We start from the raw sequence: 25371 nt of genomic DNA on the forward strand, positions 1-25371 counted from the left end.
ATGTGATTAATTTGGTTTTCAATATCTTAGGAATCAGAGGAAGTGAAATCCTATTAGGTGATTTATTTTTATTTCTCTCATAAAACAAATGTGAAACCTGTGGACATGTCTTAGATCAAAAAGTACAAGGCATTTACAGACAGAAGCTAGAAATCAATAGAGATAAATATTTATTGAAACATTCATCTGGCTAATAATTTTTAAATTCTATCAGAGTCTGGACTATAGGGCTAGTTACAAAATTATTTACTTTATATAATAAACTCAATGTAGACTATGACAGTGTCATACATAGTTTAGGTTTTGGAGTTTCCATAGATCTCCATTCTCATATGTTTCTAAGTATTATTTCAATTTGACATTTCAATTAGGGAGAAGGACTGAGTAAATTGTTTTCTCTGGATTGATATATAAAAATCAGTTGCTTTATTCTAATTTTGACTTTTAAAAATATCTCAGATTATACACATTTATTTTTCATACTTGTTTAGGTTTGTTTTTAAGTGACACAATTGTTGACTTATATTTTAGACCAGCATATGTTTTACATGAATACAACTCAAAGTACAAAAAATTAGATTTTAGATTGTTTAAACATTTGATCCATTTATAATAGAAAAATATATCGAAACAAACAACCAAAAAAAACCCCCCATCAACCTCTGCTTTCCAAGGGTTGATGTTAGAGGTCATATCAGTGAGGATATAAAATCACTATACTTTTATTTCAGCAAATATTGATAGAAAGTGAAAGTGAGCATAGCTCATTTCTAAGACTTTGGATATGCAAAAGGTATTGCTTTGCTCGGTTTGGGTACAAGGTTGGTAATGGCTGAATTACTCTCTAGGAAGAGAGGAGGGCAAAGGGAAGAGCAGAGAGGGGGGGGGGGGGGGAGAACAGACAACAGAGAGGATGGTTGAGTCACATGATGGGGAGCAGGAAGGGCCCTTAGGAATAAGGATCTAACATTAAATTTAGAATTTTTGATGCTTCAAAGTCTAAGTTCTTCCTCTCCTCCATGCTTTCTTCCAAGTCTGTAGTACCAACAATCTTTCTTGCTTGTGTGTATAAATCAAGAAGGCTGGAGGTGAAGCCATAGTTATTGTTTGAATTTAAATCAGTTCCCTTATTCTTTTTAATTAGAATTAAAGTATTCTCATTTTTTTAATCTCTTAAATTTTAAAATGATCGTCAATTTGACAGTATTTTGACAGTATTCCCAAAGAGAACACTTTGATCTTACGTCATTTTCAAGTGACACAAGCATCATTTTAGGATTTCTAAGGGAGGCCTGGCAAAGGCAATACTGTAGATCTATACATAGCGTTCCTGTAGCTGGTCCTTAGCACCCTACCTCGGTGGTGTGTGTGTCAAAGCCCAGAGTGGTGTTGACAGCCCTGAGTGCTTATTTACTCCATGCTCTGCTGACAGGAAAGTATGATCCACTGGCAATTCATACACTGAATTTATGTCACAAATGAGTCATCAACTGATTTATAGTGTACACTATTACTATCCTGTGTCACAGAATATAGAAGTCAGGCATCCGTATTCGTATAGGGGCTATAGAACCACTTGACATGCCATCAGGCATTTAAAAAGAAAAGAGGATTTCAAGTGTTATTAATGGTATTAGTGGTAATATTAGATTGCACAAACTGTTCTTTTATTTGGTTTTTCATGTATTAAGCAACAGTCATAAAAATGTCTTGAAGCTGGGCTTAGTTGTCGTGAGGTCAACATGTATCCTTCATATAATGTGGTACAAAGTTCATCTCAGTCACAATACAATGCAGTGAGGTTATAATGGGATTACTCTTTGTCATGCAGAATCCAAGGATTTCTACTCCTTTTCAAAATGCAAATTTCAGGAGCTTACCGTTATAGACTATGTTATTGACTTAATTTTCTCTGATGGTTTACATTCATTCATGTTTTCATCTGAGGAATTTTATGCTTGTAATTGTAAGCTCATGCAATGTGCCCTATATTCTAGTTCATGGCAACTTTGCTTCACACAATCCCATTAAATGACCTGTTGGGCAGTTTGAATAATTATGTGAATGCCTGCATTTACATGTACGTACACCTAGTTAAAGCTGGGCCAACGAAATGCCAGCTTTAATTTACATTATACAGAATGACTTCGTTAGAGATTAGTTTTCTACTACTAAATAAAGTATGCTATGTCATATCATGGTTTAAGATAACTGAAAATATGTTGAGGATTTTTGTGAGAAAAGAGAACATACGAAAATTAGAGTGTAAGACTTAAGTTTACCATAACGTTTAGTATCTGTACAATAGTACAGTGGGATTCAAGCTATCTACCGTATAAATTATTAGATAATTTATTTCCATTTTGCTAATCAAATCCCAGTGCTTATTACATCAAAGGTATATATTACTCATTTTTCTGAAACTAAAGATCTTTTCCCTTTCCATCAAGATAACTACAGAATTTTGTTGATAAGATTGCATTATTTTTTTAGATCTATTTATTGCTGTGATTTGGTTTTGGAAAGAGATAGCCAGGAAGAATTGTAAACTGTTAAAGCGAAGCATATAATGACCTTGTGATGTATTAAAATGAACATTGACATTAGTTTAATAGGAATTTGAGCAAATAGTGTTATATTGGGTGTTCAGTATGTTTACGCATATATTCTTAGAGGGCTTTCCATAGAAAGATCTGTGGAGAAAAGGAAGTTGAGATCCTTGTCTTTGGACCACATTTCTCCTCAGAATCTTTATTCCTGATATTCCATTGCTCTCTCTCCTTCCAAATATGTTAGCTGGCAAATGAGCTAGATAAATATTATTCTGAAAGAAAAACCTATTTATTATTTAGTTAAAATTATATAAATATTATAAAATGAAGTAAGGGCATGTTTTTGTGATTCCTGGAATTTTCATTGGTTTGTAATATATTCTTTCCTGTTTTTTTTCTAATTTTTTATTTTTAAATGAAAAATTTTTTCCCCGTTTTTATAAATCAGTGTCTGTAGCCGACCTTGCCAGTTAACAAATAGATTTCTATATCGAGTCCCCTTCTTATATTTTCACAGGAAATCAGAACCTACTTTCTCACTTTCCTAGTCCATCTTATGATTAAGGGTCACTTTGGGACACAGTTCATAGATCTAAGTAGAGGTTTTACTGGTGGTAGCTTTTTCCTGTTCTTGCTTTACAATACTGATATGATGTCTGGTATTTGGTAACCATTTTGTGAACCTGAGGTGTTAAATATCACAGAAAAGCCCTGTGAACTAGGAATCTAACCCCAGCAGCCATTTTTCTTCTGTACAGTTTAACATGGTAGGCACTAGCCATGTGTGAGTAATGAGCACTTGAAATGTGGCTTGTCTAAATTGAGATACACCGTTAGTGTACTACTACAGTAGAGTGGACCCTATAAAACCTCATGTAAGCCGAAACGGCATGAAGCAAAGATGCAATTACCATTCATTTATATTTATATAACATTTTTGAGCATTCCCAGACCCCTAAAATAAATACCTTAGGACACATCTTGCTAGTGGGTGCGCACAATAAATTGGGATGAAGTGCAGATGTTCACAGACACAGTTCAAAGTCATGGCAGCCTGATGCTGAGATGCTGTTAGTTCCCAGGGAAGGAGCCTGGCAGGGCGGCTCGCTCTCACTGCTTGCTGCAAAATGAATGCTGAATGCTAGTTTCGCTTTCACCTTTTTTCACAAAAGCAAAAATCCTCTTTAGATTTTTCTTGGTTAGCAAAAACAGATACTGATGTAGGTCTTTCATTAAGCAAAGTGGTCTAATGCCAACTTTGGAAAAGCAAGGTGATGTAGGAAAGACGTTAGGATTCGAAGCCGACAGCCAACAGAGAATTCTTGAGACGTCTTTGGTGCCAAAAGGTGGTTTTGTTAAAGCATGGGGACAGGACCTGCACCGGGGTCATGAGGAATGGCCCATTATATACTTTCAAGTTGGGAGGGGGTTAGGGATAGCGTAAGTCTCCAAGGAATTTTGGAAGCAAGGTTTCCAGGATCTTGAGGGGACTAGCTGTTGTTGGGAAAAGGTCATTTATTACTGTCTAATAAAACCTGAGTCGTGAGACCCTTCAGATGTATATCGGTGGGTCATATGCTTGGGGGATGATTGCCAACATGTATCTTGGGGTGGGTAGAGATAAAGGGAGTTTCCAAAGGAATTTTTATATGTTAAAGTACACTTACAGGGTCCTGGGGTTGGGCTAAGATTGCCTTTTGCCCTTAGCAAAGTGTCAACATCGAGGCAGCTGAGTCCCTAGAGGAATGTCACTCTGCCTGTTTCAAGGACTTGTCAAGGGGTTGTAAGTAGTGAGGAAATTTAATAATTTTTCTTTTGCCTTTGTTTCCCACATTAAAGGGATATCTGTATAGGCTTTTCCACTTTTATGCTCATCCAACGCTACCTTCTGGTTATGATTACTTTCAAACAAATACATATTTTAAACAGTGAGACAAACCTGTGTACACATCTAGGCTTACCTCCTTACTGTCTTTGGATACTGTGTAAGTTATTTAACCTCTCTGAGCCTCAGATCCCTAGTTTTAAAACAAACAAGCTAATTCCTGACTTGTAAGATCCTGTAAGGATTAAGGGATACAATTTATGCAAAATGGTAACTCAGTGCCCAGCACCGAGTGGTTGCTTCAAGTATGATAGCTCTTCTAATGAAAGGGTGGAGCTCTGTGTTTGGCAGCAGTTGGGTCAGTGGCTGGAGAGAAAGAGTTTGCATTGAGTATAAAAGCCCATCGTAAAGACCGGAGCGGGTTCTGTCTGCAAGATAGGGCATGATCATCCACCGAGGGTCCTGCCTGAAGCTCTTCTCCTTCCCTCTACTGCCACATTTCCACTTGCTCTTGCCAAGGCCAATGGAGATTGGGATCCAGCCTAAATAAAATTTGGGGATAGCAGTGAAACACCGGTGAGGAAAAGCAGTGCAATTATTAATTTATAAAAGATGAACTTGTTTGACGTGGGACTCTGCACAATTTAAATTGTTTTTTTGTCTGTTTTTCTAGAGTTTATGCTGGCAGAAGTGTTTAAGAGGGACAGTTTTGCTATTATCTTAAATGTTTTAAGAGGAAAGGGGAAAATGAGAGGAGTACGAGCATAGTAGTCAACAGTATTGTTACTGACGTGGGAGAGAAGTGGCCTGCTGGCAGGTGCTCTTGGAAGGAAAAGGGCATCCACAGAAACGCACTCATAATTATATAAATGCATGCTCACCACCCGCCACACGTTCTACATGGGGCCCAAAAAACATCCACATGGGTAGCGATAACACTGCTGAGATACATGATTTAATAAGAGAGTCAGTGTAATTGCAGTCAATATCTCAAATGTGACATTCTAAGAGGAGCACAATTGGGAGAGAGAAGGGTTTAAAATGGATTAAAATTTAAACAATTCCCAATCAAATGAAAATGTTCTGGGAATAGTGCCAGAGCGTATTGTTGAATTGGTTTTAATATAAGCATTCTAAATTTTTTTAAGCATTCTAAATTTAACCAGCTGAAATTATTTGCATTTTTCTTGAAATTATATATGTGGATATGTTGTATGGATATTTAAAATACAATATTTATTCTTTAAAAAAAACAAAAACAAAGCTTGTTCTTGATGGCTGAGGTGTCAGAGTATATGTTCAGAATATAGAATTACTGAATTTCAAGATGGGATGGAATCTTGGAGGTCAGTGAATACAATTTCTTGTTGATAGAAAATGCATCTGAGGAGACTGAGGCTTCGAACCAGCAACTGAGTAGCTAAGACAGGCCTGGAACCCAGCTCTGGTCATGCCCAAGTCCATGACACCCTGCTGCCTTTTCAAAAAAACACTGAATGGCTGGTTGCTGAAAAGCTACTAGCAGGACCCCTGGGAAAAACTTGCGAACTGCCAAAGAGGTGGTGTATGAGAACAATGAGGATAAAAAGTAAAAGTTTGAAATTCTAGCAAAATAAAGGAGGAGCTAGGAGGTCAGAGAATAAATTACATACCTCCTTTCTAATCTCAGGTGGCCAGGTCCTCTTCTACTCTGAAAACCAACAAATTAAGTCTTTGTCCCTGATTGCTTGAATCAGTTGTTCACCAGGAACCAAGCCGTGCACATGTGGGTGTGTGTGAATGTGTCCATAAATGCGTGAGGGTGTTAAAACCTGTACCACGTCTCTGTAGGAGTGTGTGCGGATGTGTGTGCCTGTGCAGAGGGCTCAGAAGAAAAAGGGACTGGCTTTCTTCACCCAGTGCACATGCTGAATGTGTAGCCAGAGGCATTCCAAAGTGGCTCTTGTTTAAAAACAAAAAAATCTGAAGATAGGAACCAAAATAAGAGGAAAATGTAGTGGCGGATGTCCTACCTGTATTATTCAAAGTCGTTCTGACCTTTGGCAATAGGGATGAGGCTTTAGCTTGCTTTTATGTATCTGCTAGTACCTAGTGTGATGCCTTGTTATGCTTGGTCACATACGTTAAATATATTCTTTGCATTACTGTGCTCCTATATTATGAAAGTCCACAATTATAAGTGTTGGCCTTTTATTTCACTCATTGGTTTGATCACTAGGTAGCACTTTCAATTTCCAACTAAAATCCCTCAGTTTTGGGAAATTTACTTTTTTTAAAATCCCCTTGTCTTCAGGCTTCTGATTTGTCTTTCTGGAACTCTTACTAGCTGGTGAATTGCCTGTGTTCATCTGTTACTTGTTTCTCCTTTTCCTCATTTCCATCATTTCCCCCGTATATTTTGTGAGCAACTTCAACTTTGTTTTATTGTATATTTTGAATATTTTATTTCTAACATCCTATTATTTCGATGACAGTTTTTTAAAATTTAGTTTTTTTTCTTTTTTCTCTAAAGTTTTTTCTTTAGGGATCTTCTCTTCAATCTCTGAGAATATTCAGTACAGTTTATTCAAGTTTTCTCTGCTGTCTGCCTTGTCTGCAATCTCTGCTTTTATTTGTTAGAGGGTTTTCCTCAATGTCAGATGGTCTTTGGCTATCTGTTCATATTTGAGAGTAAGGCAGTAAAAAGCTGACTGGAAGCTTTGTGTGTGTGTGTGTGTGTGTGTGTGTGTGTGTGTGTGTGTGTGTCTGTTGTATCAAAGACAGAGTTTATTGAGTAATGGGCTTCAAAATAGTGGGCTTGGCTTGGTCTGTTTCACTGAATTTGTTTCATCAGAAGGCTTTGTTTTTTGTTCTTCTTTTTGATATCATTACTTTTCTCAGAGAGGAATCCTCCAGTGTAATATCTGAGGAATACATAAGGCTGGCTTTCATTGTTCTCAGTGCAAAGTGGGAGAAAGGGGTTTGCAAGTCATCCCTTCATATTAACTTTCACTTGATCATCCCATTTTCACCTTGTCTTGGTCGATTCAGGCTGCTATAACAAAAATACGATAGACTGGGTGGCTTAAATAACATTTATTTCTCACAGTCTAGAGGCTGGGAAGTCCAGGATCAAAGCCCTGCCAGATCTGGTGTCTGGTGAGGGCTCATTTTCTGGCTTATAGATAGCTACCTTCTTGCTGTATCCTCATGATGGGGGTAGAGTGGATGAGAGAGGGAAAAGGAGAGAGAGACAGGGAGGGCAGGGAAAGAGAAAGAGGGAGGGAAGGAGAGAGCAGGGAGCAAGGGGTGGGGAGAGAGGGGGAGGGAGAGAGGGGCTGCATCTCTTACCTCTTTTTAGAAGGGCACTAATTCCATTCATAAGGGCTCTACTCTCATGATCTATTACCTCAGAAAGGCCCCACCCCCAAATACTAGCACAATGGGGATCAGGCTTCAACATATGAATGTGAAGGTAATGCAGGCATTCAGTCCAGAGCACACCCTCAGCTGTGTTTAGTGTCCCTGAGTAATCTGCTTCAGCTTCTCCATAGAATACTTCTATGACTTTTATGGTGGAAGAAGCTGGAAGATCAGTCACTCAGCTGCATGCAGTGGGTATAAGGAAAGAGATTGGGAGGTCTGATGGGTTTGGTCTGCTCATCTCTTTTTTGAGCCACCTAATGCCTCCCAACTCCTGGGACTTCCTGGGGTTCTGTTCAGTTAGTCAGCTGGCATTCTAAGACCACCCCCAGGCAGTGGCGTCTTGGCATTTCTTTTCCTTCTCTGATGTGCTGTATCAGTCTCAACTCACCTATTCCCAGATTTCAAAATTTTGCTGGTTGTCTTTTCTCCAACTTTCTTTTCCTTGGGCTCTCCACCCTTTGCCATGCCCTTAAAATATCATAACTATACTTTCAGTAAAGTGTAGTTAAGGAATAGAATAAATGTGCCTTCAGTCAGCCATATTTTCCTGGAATAGATCCCTAAAATACAAAGTCTGTGGCAGGTGCATGCATATATTTGAAGTTATTGATACATATTGATTGGCATTTAAACAAATTTTTAATTATTAAAAAAAATTTTTTTTAAACTTTTTATTTATTTATTCATGAGAGACAGAGAGAGAGAGAGAGAGGCAGAGGGAGAAGCAGGCTCCCACTGAGCAGGGAGCCCGATGCGGGACTCGATCCCAGGACCCTGGGACCATGACCTGAGGCAAAGGCAGATGCTTAACCATCTGAGCCACCCAGGCGCCCTATTTTTAAAAATTTTTTAAAGAAATTTTTTTTTAAAGATTTTATGTACTTATTTGACAGAGAGTGAGACAGCGAGAGAGGGAACACAAGCAGGGGGAGTGGGAGAGGGAGAAGCAGGCTTCGCGCCGAGCAGGGAGCCCGATGCGGGACTCGATCCTAGGACCCTGGGATGATGACCTGAGCCAAAGGCAGACGCTTAACCAACTGAGCCACCCAGGTGTCCCAAAGAATTTTTAAATTATTTTTAACAGCTTCATTAGAGAATAATTGATGTCTACTGAACTGCACACAAAGTGCACAATTTTATTCCTTTTGATATCTGTATATGCTTATGAAATTATCATTATAATAATAAAAATATCCAACATCCCCAAAAGTTTCATTATATCCCTAGTGCATTATATCTATAGATCATATTGGGGAGAATTGACATCTTAACAATATTGAGTCATCTGACCCTTAAACATGGTATATCTCTCCATTTATTTAGATCTTTTAAAATTTCTCTCAGTAATGTTTTGAAGTTTGTAACGTATACATCTTGTACATTTTTTGGTCAGATTTATCCCTATGTATATCATATTTACTTACAGTAATTGTCATGTTTACTTATAACATTGTAACTGGTGTTCGAAAAATTTTAATTTCTTATTGTTCATTTCTAGTATATAGAAATATAACTGATTTTCAATTTTGAAATGTATCCTATAGCATTGTTAAACTGACTTATTTACTCTGATAATTGTTTTGCACATTGCATAGGATTTTCTGTATGAGAGTTTATGTTGTCTGAGGATAAAAACGTATTTACTTCTTTTTTTCCCAATCTGGATACATGTTATTTCTTTATCTTGCCTAATTACATTGGTCAGAATCTCCAGCCCATCATTGAATGGCGGTAGTGAGAGTGGGCATTCTTGTCTTGCTCCCTGATTTGAAAAGGAAAGTCTTTCAACTTTACCTGTGATATTAGCTAAAAGCTTTCCACAGATGCACTTTATCAAATTGAGGGAATTCCTTTTAGTTATGACTTTTTTAAGAGTTAAAAAACTTTTTAATCAGGAATCAATGTTGAACTTAGTAAAATGCTATTTTTGTGGCAATAGAGTTGATTTTTTTTTTTTTTAGTTTATTAGGACGGTAAATTAAGTTAATTTTCATATTTTAAAACTGCTTTGCATTCCAGGGATAAACCCACTTGGATATAATGTGTTACCTTTTTTTTTTTAAAAATATATTGTTGCAATCTACTTGCTAAAGTTTTGCTTAGAAAGTGTGCATTTATTTTCATGAGGGATATTGATCTGTAGTTTCTTGTAATGTATTTGGCTTGATTGGATTTCAGAGTAACACTGGCCTTATGACTTGAATTAGGAAGCATTCCTTTCTTTTCAATTTTCTGGAAAAAACTGTGTAGAATTGGGATTATTTCTTCTTAAATGTTTGTCTATCACCAGTAAAGCCACTGGGGCCTGAAATTCTCTTTGTGGGAAGGTTTTTAACTATAAATTTAATTTATTTAATAGATAAAGGATTATTCCAGTTATCTATTTTTTCTTTTCCTTAAGATTTTATTTTAAGTAATCTCTACCCCCTCTGAGGGGCTTGAACCTACAACTCTGAGATGGAGTCACATGCTCTCCTGACTGAGCCAGCCAGATGTCCCTAGTTACCTATTGTTTTTTGAGTGAGCTTTTATCATTTTGACTATTAAAGAAATTGTTAATTTCATTTAAGTTGTTGAATTTATAGGTGTAAATCTATTAATAATATCTTTATAGTAGTTCCTATTATATTTTTTTGTATCTATAGGAATTATAGTGATAGTATCTGTTTCATTTTGAAATTGGTAATTTGTGTAGTCTTTATCCCCCCCAGTTTAGCTAGAGTTTTATTGAATTCATTGATTACTTCAAAGAACCAGCTTATTTTTTTAAGATATATTTTTTAGAGCAGTTTTAGGTTTATAACAAAATTGGGAGGAAGGTACAGAGATTTTCTTTATACCCCCTCCCCCCATCCACCACTCATCGCCTCCCCTACTATCAACATCACTCACTGGAGTGACACATTTATTACCAAGGATGAACCTACATTGACACATTGAAATCATCCAAAGTTCGTAATTTACTTTAGGGTTCACTGTTGGTGTTGTATGTTCTATGGGTTTGACACAGATACATAGGTATAATGACAGATACTTCATGCACTGCCTTAAAACTCCTCTGTGCTCTGCCTATTCCTCCCCTTACCCAATCCCTCACAACCACTGATTTTTTATTGTCTCTGTAGTTTTGCCTTTTCCAGAATATCCTACAGTTGGAATTATACAGTACATAGCCTTTTCAGATAGCCTTCTTTCATTTAATAAAGTGCATTTAAGTTTCTTCCATGGTAGCTTATTTCTTTTTACTGCTACACAGTATTCCATTATCTGGATGTACCACAGTTTTTTGTTTTGTTTTATTTTATTTTGTTTTTTTGTTTTTAATTTAAATTCAATTAGCCAACATATAGTACATCATTAGTTTTTGATGTAGTGTTCAATGATTCATTAGTTGTATATAACACCCAGTGCTCATCACATCACGTGCCCTCCTTAATGCCCATCACCCAGTTACCCCATCCCCCTACCCACCTCCCCTTTGGCAACCCTCAGTTTGTTTCCCAGAGTCAAGAGTCTGTCATGGTTTGTCTCGCTCTCTAATTTCTTCCCATTCAGGCTTCCCTCCCTTCCTCTATGATCCTCTGTGCTGTTTCTTTATGTTCCACATATGAGTGAAACCATATGATAATTGTCTTTCTCTGATTGACTTATTTCACTTAGCATAATCCCCTCCAGTCCCAACCATGTCGATGTAAATGGTAGGTATTCTGGATGTACAAGCGTTTATCCATTTACCTACTGAAGGACATACTGGTTGCTTCTAAGTCTTGGCAATTATGAATAAAGCTATTATAAACATTCATGTGCAGGTTTTTGTGTGGGCATACATTTTCAACTTCTTTGGGTGAATACCAAGAAGCTGGGTTGTATGATAAGATTATGTTTAGTAGTTTTTTTTTTTTTTAAGATTTTATTTATTCATTTGACAGAGAGAGAGATAGCGAGAGAGGGAACACAAGCAGGGGGAGTGGGAGAGGGACAAGCAGGCTTCCCGCGGAGCAGGGAGCCCGATGTGGGGCTCGATCCCAGGACCCCGGGATCATGACCTGAGCCGAAGGCAGATGCTTAACGACTGAGCCACCCAGGCACCCCAACGTTTAGTAGTTTTAAGAAACTGAAACTGTCTTCCAAAGTGGCCATATCATTTTTCATTCCTACCAATAATGAATGAGAATTGGTGTTGTCAGTGTTCTATATCTGGGCCATTCTAATAGGTGTGTAGTGGTATCTCATTGTTGTTTTAATTTGCATTTCCTCAATGACATGTGATGTGAAGCATCTTTGTAAGAACCGGCTTTTGATTTCATTAATTTTCTCTCCTGATTTTCTGGATTTTTAAAAAATTTTATTGATTTCTGCTTTGATCTTTATTATTTCCTTTCTTCTTACTTTGGATTTTGTTTGTTGTTCTTTTTTTTTAAAGATTTTTAAAAAATCTTTAAGTAATCTCTATGTCCAGTGCAGGGCCCAAACTCACAACCTGGAGATCAAGAGGTGCGTGCTTTACTGACTGAGCCAGCTAGGCACCCCTCTTTTTTTAGGTTCTTAAGGTGAAAGCTGAGTTCACTGATTCAAGATCATTCTTCTTTTCTAATCCAGGCATTTAATGCTGAAAACTTTCCCCAAAGTACTGTTTTGGAGACATATCACAAATTTTAATTTTGATTTCTCCCTTCACTATTTTTTAAACATATTAAGTTTCTTAGGCATTTTAAAGCACAATATCTTGAATTTGTTTAACACTTTACATTTTCCAGGTTTAAAAATTTTTTTTACCTCATTTTATTTCAGGTTAAGTTAAAGCAAGCCCTTAATACATTCTCTGTTGAGCAGTCAGTTATTTAGCAAATATTTGGTGAATGCCATACTTTGTGCCAGGTACTGGGGATACGCTAGCAAAGAAATAATGTCCCCTCTGTCAAGGAGTTTATTTATTTTTTTTAGTGGAATAAGAATTTTAAAGATGAGATGTGGAGACAAAACGAAGTTAAGTGTTTCGCTGAAGATCACACACCTACACATGGTAAACCCTAATCTTTCAACCACAATTTCATGGTCTTTTGGTTTCTTTTTTTTAATTTAATTTAATTTTATTATGTTAACGTTAATCACCATACATTACATCATTAGTTTTTGATGTAGTGTTCCATGATTCATTGTTTGCCTATAACACCCAGTGCTCCATGCAGAACGTGCCCTCTTTAATACCCATCACCAGGCTAACCCATCCCTCCACCCCCGTCCCCTCTAGAACCCTCAGTTTGTTTCTCAGAGTCCATAGTCTCTCATGGTTCGTCTCCCCCTCCAATTTCTTATACCATTAACGCTTATACCATAACACTTCAGAACTTTTTTCATTAAATATAAAAACAGAAAGGTATCAATACAATATATGAGTTTTATTAAAGCCAAGTAGAATAAAGAACCCTCAGTAAAACTACAGACTATAGTTTGCTCATGCTGATGTAAAATTAACTAAGTCTTTAATCATAGATTCAATGAAACAAGATGTACATAATGTTAATACTACTGATTAGGAGGAGGAGAACTATTCTATCAACACACATTCATTTTGGGCAAATAGCTTCATTTTCTGGTTTTCAGTTTCCACATTTAAAAACCTGCAGTTAGGTCAACAGATCTTTCATTTTGCTTCTTTTAGTTACTAAATTCAAATTTTAAATATTTGTTGAGTATTCACTGCAGTGCTCTATTAGGAATTCAAAGTAAGGTAAGACACAATACCTATACCATAACAGTCCAGTTTAGGAGGCAATACACAAGGGGTTTTTTTAAATACCAATATGAGTGACACAGACAATAATGATCTGGAACAACTGGGAATGATTTTGTCTCTCTAGGGAACATTTGACATTTCTGGAGATGCTTTACTTGTCCTGACTAGGGGGATGGTGACTCCTATTGCTAGAGTCACCAATAGAGTGGAAGCCAAGAATGCTCCTAAACATTCTGCAGAGTACAGGACAGCCTCCCCCACAAAACTTATGTAGACAGTATTAATAGCGTTGAGATTGAGAAATGGCTCTAGCAATTTAGAGGGAAAACCATTGTGGGAAGGAAAGATAGGAAAGTTTCACCAAGGAACTGTGTTTTTCCATGAACTTCTAACGTGGTTACATCTGGAGAAACACAGCATAAACAAGGTTGTGGAGAAGGGAATCAGCGTTGTTTATTTGGGGAACAGTGAAAAACCCGGTGCAGTTGGAGTGGGGGGGGCTCACATATCAGATAGAAAGTTAGATCGGGGTCGTATTGCGGAGAACCTCAAATGGCAGGATGAAAACTTACTTTATTTATTAGACAATGGGGAGCCGTTCAATGGGCATACTTGAGTAAGCATTGTTTTAGTTAGATGAGTCTGGCTGAGGCCCTATTGTAGTGGAGAGACTGAGAGACAATCAGGAGGTTATAACAGTCCAGGCTTGAGGTATTGAGTATTAATTCAAGCAGAACTTGACTGAACCATGATGCTTATACCACATGTCCTAATCTAAATTCAATTATAGATTAGGGTAAAGCCATTCAGTGGCAGTAGTGCCAAATCATGTTTTCACACAAGTGCATAAACAATCAGTTCTGGTTTGTAAGTGATGTGGACTTTTTATACTATGCAATTTTCCTCATGTGTTTATATCCAGTGTGTTAAAAAATTGTGATTGTATCTCACAAACTGAAGTGATGAAAACTTTCATTTGAGAACATTAACTTTTATCATTTATTTAATTTTGGGTTCTTTCTGTCCCTGGTCCCTATGTCCCTTCCAGAGTAATGTCCTCTAAACTCTGGGTTCTCTAAATCAGTGCACGAATACATCACTTTGTAAGTTTGCCCCCACGTTGGTTTCCACTTGCTTAGGTAAAAAATAACTACCAAAAGGTTTATTCCTCAGGCTTTCAGTGGGAAGTGAGGTGAAAATATTAAGAAATTTCTCAATGTGTTTAAGTTTCATTATTGACTTTATATCAATAAGGTCAATGCAAGCAACAAATTTTCCTCCTTCTTTCTTTTGTTTCCCACTGCTCTGATTCAATAACTAACCCTAGTTACATTAGTGTAATTAATGCATTCGAACTTAGATTTGGGAAAGAAAGTTGTTCCTTTGAAGTCTGGAAGGAGCAGTCGTATGACCATCACTGCAGAAGTAAATTGCTCTACTCAGTTGTCATAATCACTTTGTTATATGCTGTTTGTAGCAGGACCTCAGTAAATATCAAAGGTGTGAATGAACAGATAAATGGATGAAAGGTACCTAACAGAGCATAGTAAAGATCCTGGAATTGATTTCTGACTTTGTCAACTATTAGCTTTTAGGATTTTTTAAAATCAAAAGAAAAACAACAACAAATTCTTCTTCCTCTCCTTCTCCTTCTCTTTCTCCTTCTTCTTCCTATTAGACAGGAACTTCTAGGAAATTTTAATTTAGAAAGTGAGCTGCTTTCAAATACTGTTTTAGTGATACTCATGACTGATTTAGATAGGTTTATTTTTTTAATGCTTCAAGTTTTTATTTAGATTCTAGTTAGTTAACATATAGTGTAGTTATTAGTTTCTGGAGAAGAATTTAGTGATTCATCACTGATTTAGATATAAGTTTAAATCACAGAAGAAAATTGAAAATAATTGACTCAGTCTTTTGAATTGAAATTCTCTTTCATGATGAATGTGCCTTTTGGACAGTTAAATAAACTATGAAATAAGTTTTCTATGAAGAAAATATTAAAATGATTTATGTAACTAACCATGTTCTTGGTCTGTAAACTAGCTCAAATACAGCCACTTCCTGGTGATCATTCTTCTGGTAAGAAAATCCAATCCAGTAGGTCATTCTTTTGATGAAAACAGTCTTACTCTGTGAGAGACATTATGCCAGGGAGGAAGAAGAGAGAACCTTTCACCAAAAACCTGAGGAAAGACAAGGGAGGAGACACAGATGTCAATGCATGTCTACACTGAAACATTACCACTGGAGCTAGCTCATTTGACAACGCCACTCAGAATATTCCCTTATTTGGTTTCCACGTGCATAGAATGCTCCAAATTACCTCATAAAAGAGATAAACTTAATGAGCAAATAATTTCTTTTGCAACAAGAAGTATTGGAAGTGAAAACAGACTCAGAATGCACTTATCTGTGATCACTCAGAACAGCATTAAAATTGAAGCAAAGATTTCCTTAGATTATTGCTGCAGGTAACTGGGAAGATCTGGAGCTGCTCTTGGGTATAATGATACCATCACCTTTGTTTTTAAAGATTTATTTATTTATTTGAGAAAGATAGAGAGAGAGAGAGTGTGTACATGAGTGGGGGGAGGGGAAGAGGGAGAGAGAGAGGGCAAGCAGACTCCCTGCTGAGTGGGGAGCCAGTTGTGGGCTCGATCTCAGGACCCTGAGATCCTAACCTGAGCCAAAACTGAGTCAGATGCTTAACCAGTTGAGCCACCCAAATGCCCCAACACCATCACCTTTGATCACACAAGACCATTTTTTAGGGCAGCTTCCTGATAGAGATTGCCTGCCTCTCATCCAGCAATGTTAGGAGCTTGCTTCCTAGGGCAGCTAGTGTTGCCTGGCTCATGCTAATCACTGTCTACTATCTTGCCACTGTAGGCCTTGGCTTGAGGCCACATTTTTTAAAGGTTATATTGTAGATGTCTGATAAGCTGCCTCAAAATTTCTAAGATGGGGGGAAATTTTAAATCAAAATAATCACTTTTAAAGTTATCTGAGGCATCTGTTTTGAACTATGGTCTACCATGCAGGATTTGATTTAGGAAGCACAGCTGTAACTAGACCACAGTGGAGATTCTTCAGGATGGTTTGATATTCCTAAACAGAAATACAAGGCTCGAATGAAGGTATGTCCACTTGCAAATCCTCCTAGAATGACTCTGCTTCTCTTGGACACACAAAGGCTCCAAGTTTTCACATTTGGTAAAAATAGTTGCTAATAAAGAGAGAAATGAGGTTGCTGCTTCTCCATCACATAGGAGTATGATAATTAATCTTGGAGGTATGTGGCTTTTTTACTTAAGAAATTTCATGGCAAGACTTTTGGCCGTATGAAAATAGGCTTAGAACTTAGTCTGGAGTAGAGAATAAAACAAATGTGAGCTAAACTATGCTACATGATTAAGTAAGAGGAAGATGGGGATTCTAATACGGGGTCTGGAAGGGGTGATAGGTTGAAGGGGTCTAGAAATAGATAGCAGAGAGGAGACAAGTATTAGGACAGAAGGTGGGAAGGGGACCCAGGAGATTTTATTGGACAAGGGCAAAAACACAAGTGACTATGGAGAAATTCCCCACGGTGGTGATAACAAAGGAATTTCCAAAGAAAAATGTCTAAATATTCATCTTAATTTCTTATTTGGTCCTGTGCCATAATCTCCCTCATTTATTCCCATACCTTTAGTAAAATAGATGCAATAGCCTTGAGTTGTTAGTGCTCTTGGAAATGCAGGAGGAGAAGCTCTATCCCGTTTGGGCTGTGTACCAAGGACGGAAGCTGCAGTGTGCATGACAGTGGGGTGGGAGATAAGGACCTAAATCTGGCTTAAAAATTTGAAGCTGGAGTCAGTAGTCTAAGGAATATTATAGAGATGCTGAGTATTCTACTGTACTATGCTCACGGGGCTCAAGGATTTTAAAATTTACTTTTTATTATTTTTAAAGGCTTTTTTTCTTTTTAATAGCAGTTTCAGGGTTATAACAAAAGTGAGAGACAAGTCCAGAGATTTCTCATACACCCTCTACCCTCACACATGCCTGGCCTCCCCCATTATCAACATTCCCCACCAAAGTGGAGCATTGGTTACTAAGGATGAACCTATGCTGAGAGATCACAGTCACCCAAAGTCCACAGTGTACCTTAGGGTTCACTCTTAGTATTGTACATTCAGTGGGTTTGGACAAAAGTATAGGGACATGTATCCATCATTATAATATCCTACAGGAACATTCACTGTCCTAAAGTCCTCTATGCTCAACCTATTCATCCTTCCCTTTCTTCCCATACTGGACTCTTGGTATTTTATGCAGATACTAAAAAAAAAAAGACGACTGTTGAAGACTGGAAAATTTAAGGAAACTTCCTTATAGTAGAAATAAGCCCAAGAGAAGAGGGGAGAAAGGAAAAGGAGATAATAAGTCCCCAGTTCATGGCATTTTAGTCTTATTTCATATAGGTTATGAAATATTTAATATTTCATATAGGTTAAATGAAATTAAAACAAAGCCAGGCACAGCCTTGAGAAAAGAAAATGAAAAAAAAAAACAAAAAAAACAAAACCCAAACCCCCCAAAAAACAAACTAGCAAGCATTCAGAAGACAAAGTGATGCTGGTTAAAAATGTGATGAGTCTCTGCACTTGAACTCTGTCAAAGGGGTTGTATAACAATTCAGGCTTTCATTTAGCACCATCTGGCAAAGCTGCATCTTCTCCCTCAAGGCCTGGGACCTTTCTCAATCTTCTGGTTTTACTGCCCCCTAAGGATATGCCTGAGTGGAATGCACCCTGACAATAATGATGCTCTTGATATTTTTTCTGAAGGTGGAGGGGAGGGTTAAAGAGGCAGTCACACACAGTGGCTCATCAGCCAGTGTTCCAGAGAAAGGGGACATTCTTATAGGAGTGGGAAGTGTAGAAGACAAACTGGACCAATGTCCTTAGTATTTCTAAAAGGAGTCTGAACACTGGGGCGGGGGGGATTTAAGTGGACAATTTAAATGTGCATTATCCATTTATGTTGGCTTTATTGGGTATCAGTTAATAAGGCCTGGTCTTCAAGAAGACACCTGACAATACAGCCCTCAAACTTTAGAAGATTAAAGTTATTCTGGAAGGAAAACAAACATGAGGCTTTACGTATGACCTGGAAAATTAAATTCCCTGGGCTTTAGTTTCCTTAAGAGATTGGAAGAAAAGATCTTCTAATGCATCCAGTTAAAAGATTTTATGATTTGATAATGTTAATCAAACAGAATTTATTAACACTGAGTGCTAATTAAATTCAAGGCACTCTGAAAAATTCTAGGGATACAGGAGTTTAAGACTGATCTTTGTCTTCAAGAATCATAAAAGTAATTGGAAAAACAAGATACAGGAGTAAATGAAAAAGTATAAATCCCATTTCACAAACTCAACTGTACAAAAAATAAGGCAACTTTTTGTTTCCAAAAAAGTAAATTTAATATGAGAAAATTGATCTCAGTTACTGAAGGAGTTCCCTATCCTTCTCCAGAGTTGTGCCACACACAATTGTGGGGGTCTTTACATGTTCAGCTGGGGGAGACTCTGGCATGCACTTATCAGGTCAGACGTTTAATGGTTAAGAAATTCAGGGTTCCACCGTGCATGGCTTCCTCAGATCCTGTGCTGGTCCACTGCTTCCTTGTCATGTTTGGGACATGGGAAACTTCTCCAAAGCTGCCTGTGCCCATCTGTGACATCTACCACCCAGGCAACACTTTCCGGGTTTTTGAGTTTTTGCCAGGTGCCTTCAGGGACCTGTGCGCGCTGAAGAACTGTGGATGTTGCCTTGATCTCCTTGCTCAGGATATATCCTTAGTCTGGGGTTGAATCATTTTCCCTTCATGCTTCTTCAAAGCTCTTCTGTTTATGTTTGTGAACTCTCTAAGTTGTCCATTGGGTTTTGGTTTCTGAAATTCCAAAGTAAGAAAAACATTCAAACTACTTAGTCTGCCTCCCCTGAAGCAATGAGTCATAGAGGCTCTTGTCCTCTTTAAATGGAGGGAAGAGAAAGGAGAAATATATTGAAAAAAATTAATATCTTAAATAACTTTATTTGATTAATGACTAAAAGATAATAGAAAGTGTAAGAGAATGACCTTTTCTTTTTGGATGTGTTTTTAAATTTTGTTTTTTGGTAAGTGCATTTTCACCCTGCCTGATTATAGCATGTGTAGATTTTTGTAAGGCTCCTGGAGGAGGCCACTTGGAGGATCTGAGAAAGGGGAAAGAATTGACAGCCTTATCAAAGAGGGGCTAGAGGGCGCCTGCGTGGCTCGAGTCGGTTAAGCATCCGCCTTCGACTCAGGTCATGATTGGGCTCCTGGGATCAAGCCCCGCCTGCATCGGGCTCCTTGCTCAGCGGGGAGCCTGCTTCTCCCTCTCACTCTGCCTGCCACTCCCCCTGCTTGTTTTCTCTCTGTCAAACAAATAAAATCTTTAAAGAAAAAAGGGCTAGGGATGTCAATCTTCTCTGCTTCACAAATTAACAGAAAATTAAAAGTATTTTTTACAGAGAGGAAGTCAGTGACAAAGCCGGATGAGGGTGGGTAGTTTAAGAAATCTGCTGTCAGTGTTGGGTGCAGAAGAAGGGATGTAGGGGAAGCGAGCAGAGAATCACATAAGGAAAGAGACTTCTGGGAAATGGTGCTCCCTGTCAAAGGCAGTGTAATCACTAGATTCTAAAATATAGGTTCTCAACATGAGCTTCAGGGGTCTGTGAGTGCCTGGAGAGAGCTTGTAATATTCTCTTTGTAAGTGTTTGGTTTCTCTTAGGATCTGATAAGTGAATATGTTTGACTTTTGGGAGGAAATTTGGTAGGGAATCGTCAAAATCATGGTGCCTTGCCAAAGGTTTGTAAAAGGGTTTTCTCAAGGCACAGAAGGTTGAACTTGGGTTTTTATGTGGGAGTAGTTGCCCAGATGAAAGGGCAGTCTGACATCAAAGGGAGCGTCGAGGTGGCCCAGTACCCAGAGAGATGACCCGCACAAAGGCTCTAGTGTGAATACTGTTCAAATTGGGTTTATGGCATCTGGGGTAGACGGGAGTTGGTGAGGACAAGAACCAAGGGCCTGTATGCCCAGAAATTAAGCGAACCAAGCCAGTCTGTAGTTAGACCAAATTTGTGTGATGGTTTAAAAATGTGTACTGTGAATAGGACTGTTTCTATAATTTTGTCACTATGTTGCTGTTATTCCAATTTTGTTTTTCCTTTAGCATTTTAGGAGAGCCCCTTTTGAAAATTCCAGTTTATCTCAACTGAATTAGGGGATAAAAAAATTTCTCCCGCTTCTCCCTCTCTAAATTTGGAGAACAAAAGGGTCAGTGTGAGGGTCCCAGTTGCCCAGCAGAGCAGAGGTAGGAAGAAGCCGTGTAGCTGGGATCACACTTGAGGTGTTTCTGAACTAAAGACGGGGCGTACTCAATGCTGAACGTGTAGTTCTTTAACTCGAACCCTGTAGAATGTCCTGGTTGGGAAAAATCGCTGTGGTTGGGTTTGCTGGAAGAGATTTCAGGAAATAGTTTTCATTTCAATTAGACCTTGAAATCTGGGTAAGAACTCAGAGAAATATGCTTAGGTATGAGCATGCCTTATCTCTATATATTTCTACACTCAATTCATGAAACACAGTGTGTACTGGGAGCAATCCTAGGAAGTCATTTTGCATATTCTGGATTCTCAGGCTTGGCTGCATGTGAATGAGGGAAGTGGGCAAGTTAACTTTCAAGGTTACCACTGTAAAGTTAGTTGACGGTGGAGTAAATGAAGATATATGGAATGTTCTACAGAAACTAATTTTTAGGAAATCTGAAAACCTGGATGAATCATCATTTCAATATCTCCTTATATGAGTTATGAGATGGGAGATAAATACTAGCAGGCAGCAAATTACTATGCCTTAAACCATGGCCAAAAGAACTCTGACCTTGCCTTTCATGTGCAGTGGGCAGGTAAGAAAAGCATTTGATTAAGTCGCAGATATATATCTGTAGGACTTCAACTGGGAAATTTTTCATTGAACTATAGATATAATAATGTTTAGATGGCTTGTTTAAGAAGTGAGGCTTTCATTTCACAAAGTCTGGCTTCTAGATCTTGCTCTCTTACCAACTAGCACTGTGACCTTGGGCAAGATACTTAATCTCTATGTATTTTCTCATTTTGAGAGTTAGATTATGTCAGGGGTCTCTGATCTTTCTCTGGGTAGGATCTACTTTTCTTTACATCCTCTAAAAGCTTGTGGCCTGATAACAAAACTCTGAATGCTATTTTGGTTCTGAAGATGGTTAACAAAGAACAGTTACTAACTTCATTTTATAACTTAATGTAACTTGTGGTATAAAATTCTAATCCTTCCATCTATGTTAAGGGCTCTAACGTTAGGATTTAACATACGAATTTTGGGAGAACACAAACATTCAGACCATAGCAGAAGTGTTATATGAATATTAAAACGGTTTTGTTTAAAAAAAAGATTTTTTATTTATTTTTAATTTTTAAAAATATTTTATTTATTTATTTGAGAGAGAGTGCGAGAGCACAAGCAGGGGGAGAGGCAGGCAGAGGGAGAAGCGGGCTCCCTGCTTCAATGCGGTGCTCGATCCCAGGACCCTGAGATCATGACCTGAGCCAAAGGCAGCTGCTTAACCAACTGAGCCACCCACATGCCTCAAGATTTTTTATTTTTAAGTAATCTCTACACCCAACATGGGGCTTGAACTCACAACTCTGAGATCAAGAGTCACATGCTCCATCGACTGAGCTAGCCAGGAACCCCTCCCCCCATTTTTTTTTTAATCTCTCTAAACCAGATTTAACTTTGTGGACTCTGGGTTATGCCCTTTTTTTTTTTTTTTTTAAGATTTTATTTATTTGACAGGGAGAGACACAGTGAGAGAGGGAACACAAACAGGGGGAGTGGGAGAGGGAGAAGCAGGCTTCCCGCAGAGCAGGGAGCCCGATGTGGGGCTCGATCCCAGGACCCTGGGATCATGACCTGAGCCAAAGGCAGACGCTTAACAACTGAGCCACCCAGGCGCCCCTGGGTTATGCCCTTTTTAATATTTCTGAATTTCTATCTGTGATATCATTTCCTCTGAGTCTTAGCACACTAAACTGGCAGATAGCATTCTGGGAAGAGAGGGGAACTGGCAGTCAGTGTACAGGATGGAAGCTTTCTATTTGCTCGAAATCTATTGATCTAGACTAATCAATGTCCTTCTTTTCTAGCATTAAAATATTAAAATTCAATATGAAAATTTAGAAATATTAATGCCTTTTTATTTTTTTAAGATTTTATTTATTTATTTGACAGAGAGAGAGCGCGTGCGTGAGAGTGAGCCAGCACAAGGGGGGGGTGGGGAGCAGCAGAGGAAGAGGGAGAAGCAGGCTCTCCACTGAGCAGGGAGCCGGATTCGGGGCTCTGTCCCAGGACCCTGGGATCATGACCTGAGCTGAAGGCAGACGCTTAACCAACTGAGCCACACAGCTGCCCCATTAATGCTTTTTAAAAAAAATTTTTATTTATTTATTTACTTTAAAGTGAGGGGGGAGGAGCAAGGAGGGGGAGGGAGAGGGAGAGAGAGCATGGAGCGCTACGGGGCTCAATCCCAGCACTCTGAGATCAGACCTAAGCCTAAACCAAGAGTTGGACATTCAGCCTACTGGGCCACCCAGGCGCCCTTTGATGCCTTTTTGAAAACGATGTCTAAATTTCTGAGCTAGAATGGAAACACAGAGTAAGGGGAATAGGTTATAATTCATCTTATGAGGAGAGCTGAAGTTCTCGGTGCTTGATGAGGCCAAACATCAAGGACTCATGTTTCCATACACGTATCTTATATCAGCATAGAACTCTGCATGAGTCCCAGTATTAGTGGATAGTGGCAGGGATTCTCATCCTATCTTGTTCCTTCAGGGATGTTATAAGCACTACTATAAAAAGTACTGATTTTTCTCTGGGCATGACACCTGCTGACATAGGACTTCAGTGTTTGCTTTATGTATAAGGAATTTGGTAGGTAAGTTTTAAATGATATTAAGTAACAAGGAAGTTCTAGAGTTTTACATGTGGAGGGAATCTTAAGATTTTTGCCCAGTGTTTCCACTTCAGGCATACTTCTCTGTCCACTAATTAAAAAAATTAGATGTAGTTAGGAACATAACCTAAACTTTTTAATAAAAGTGGCATTTTGTCACATTCTTATATATTTCTGCCTGACTTTAAAAACCATGTGGATTAGCTCTGAGAGAAGGGTGTATAGAAATCACTACCTTTGCCACATTTAACTCTAAGCTTTTGAAATTAGATTCCTCAATCTAGTGAGAATTCATAGCCTTGATTATAACAATTGAAGTCACACGATCATTTCATAATTATTACATATTTATAGTGTGCAGATTTTTTGATATTTATAGTTTTAATTTGATAGCAGACACATAGTTTCCACGCTGCAAATGGTTATTAAAATCGTGGGAATCATGGAAATTAGATTTATTTGGACTTCTGTGGCTGCCTGAATTCCAAAGATAAATGCCAGATTATTTTTTTATTGCCAGATCCCATACTTAAGGAAACCATGAAGAACTTGGAATTTCCTAAATAACTGTCACAAAGATACAGTTCAATTTAGACTCCCCAAAATGCATTATTATGCAGTTTCCTTCTACCCCGCCCCCAAACACTGCCTTGCCTTCCTTTTCCTCCAACCCCCAGTACTCCTGCATGCTGTTCAGATTCTACTGGCTTCATATTTAACATAAAATTCTGAAAATATTATGGCTATGGATTACTAGTTTTATAATTAAATCAAAAGTCATAGCTAAATTTAATCGTCTTAATAGTTTTTATTTGTTTGGGCTAGATTCTTAAGGAAGAATTTCAAGCTGCATCTGTCAATAAGTATTTATAAATCACTTGTTATAGGTTCAAAATAGTCCTTAGATTGGCAGGCATGTAATAAACTCTCAGGCATTATTTTTATTTTCAAAGGACTGATAGTGGCAGGTATTATAAACAAAAGAAAGATTGAAGTTAAAAAAACTCTTAGGAGACTATTGTGGGAAAGATGAGCTGTGAATAATAGCATTCCTATTAGTTTGGTACATTGACAAGAGGAATATAGACCAAGGAATCTGAGATACACTGATGGCTACTAGTGAGTTCTGGAAGTCAAAAGAGACAGATGACTGGGATTAAGAGTTCACAGAACAGACATTAATGTATCTGGACAGTGACTGATCCTAATTCAAAGTTTAAAAATATCCCAGGATACTTCTGAAAGAAATATATCTATTAACTGTTCTTCATTTTGCAGATTGCTGTCCATGTAGACATGACTGACTCCTTTTCCCTGAAGATTTTCATTCTTTATTCATGTTATTTATATCTATGGCATGCATGATGCATGTCAGCCTCATTTACATATTTAATAAGTCATTAGTAGGAAATCATATTCACTCTTCTTTTTTATAGGCTCCAACTTTCTGATTTATTTTTGACACAATTGTGTTTTTCAGGGTATTTCTTCAGAGAATCTCAGATTTTAATCCACAAACGTGTGGTAGAATCAAGTCTCTGCCTTTGTCCTCATTGCTATATTCTTTCCAAATAATGGAGTTTTAGAATATATAAACATTAATTTCTGGTTGACCACTTTTCCAAGGTCATATTATTTTGCTTCAATTAATATTACATTTGAATATTTGCATATCCCATAGTGTCTTTGGATTAAATAGAAAACATGTGACTAATTTCATTGGTAGCCACATCACTGCTCTGGATACCTTATTAACATATAAATGATTCAGTTGAAAA

The 25371-nt window shown here is 37.9% G+C and overlaps 1 long non-coding RNA gene across 1 annotated transcript in view; it reads left to right on the top strand.

Annotated features, from left to right (window-relative positions):
- LOC141373842 (uncharacterized) overlaps positions 1-25371 on the top strand; it is a 60888-nt gene that overhangs the window by 13614 nt on the left and 21903 nt on the right. Inside the window, exon 2 of the long non-coding RNA XR_012380191.1 lies at positions 16564-16659. This is a non-coding gene — a long non-coding RNA (uncharacterized lncRNA). The remainder of the gene's footprint in view (positions 1-16563; positions 16660-25371) is intronic.

Source organism: Callorhinus ursinus, unplaced genomic scaffold (genome assembly GCF_003265705.2).
Source record: "Callorhinus ursinus isolate GAN/ISIS: 27379988/994484 unplaced genomic scaffold, GSC_fseal_2.0 scaffold1, whole genome shotgun sequence".
NCBI lineage: Eukaryota > Metazoa > Chordata > Mammalia > Carnivora > Otariidae > Callorhinus > Callorhinus ursinus.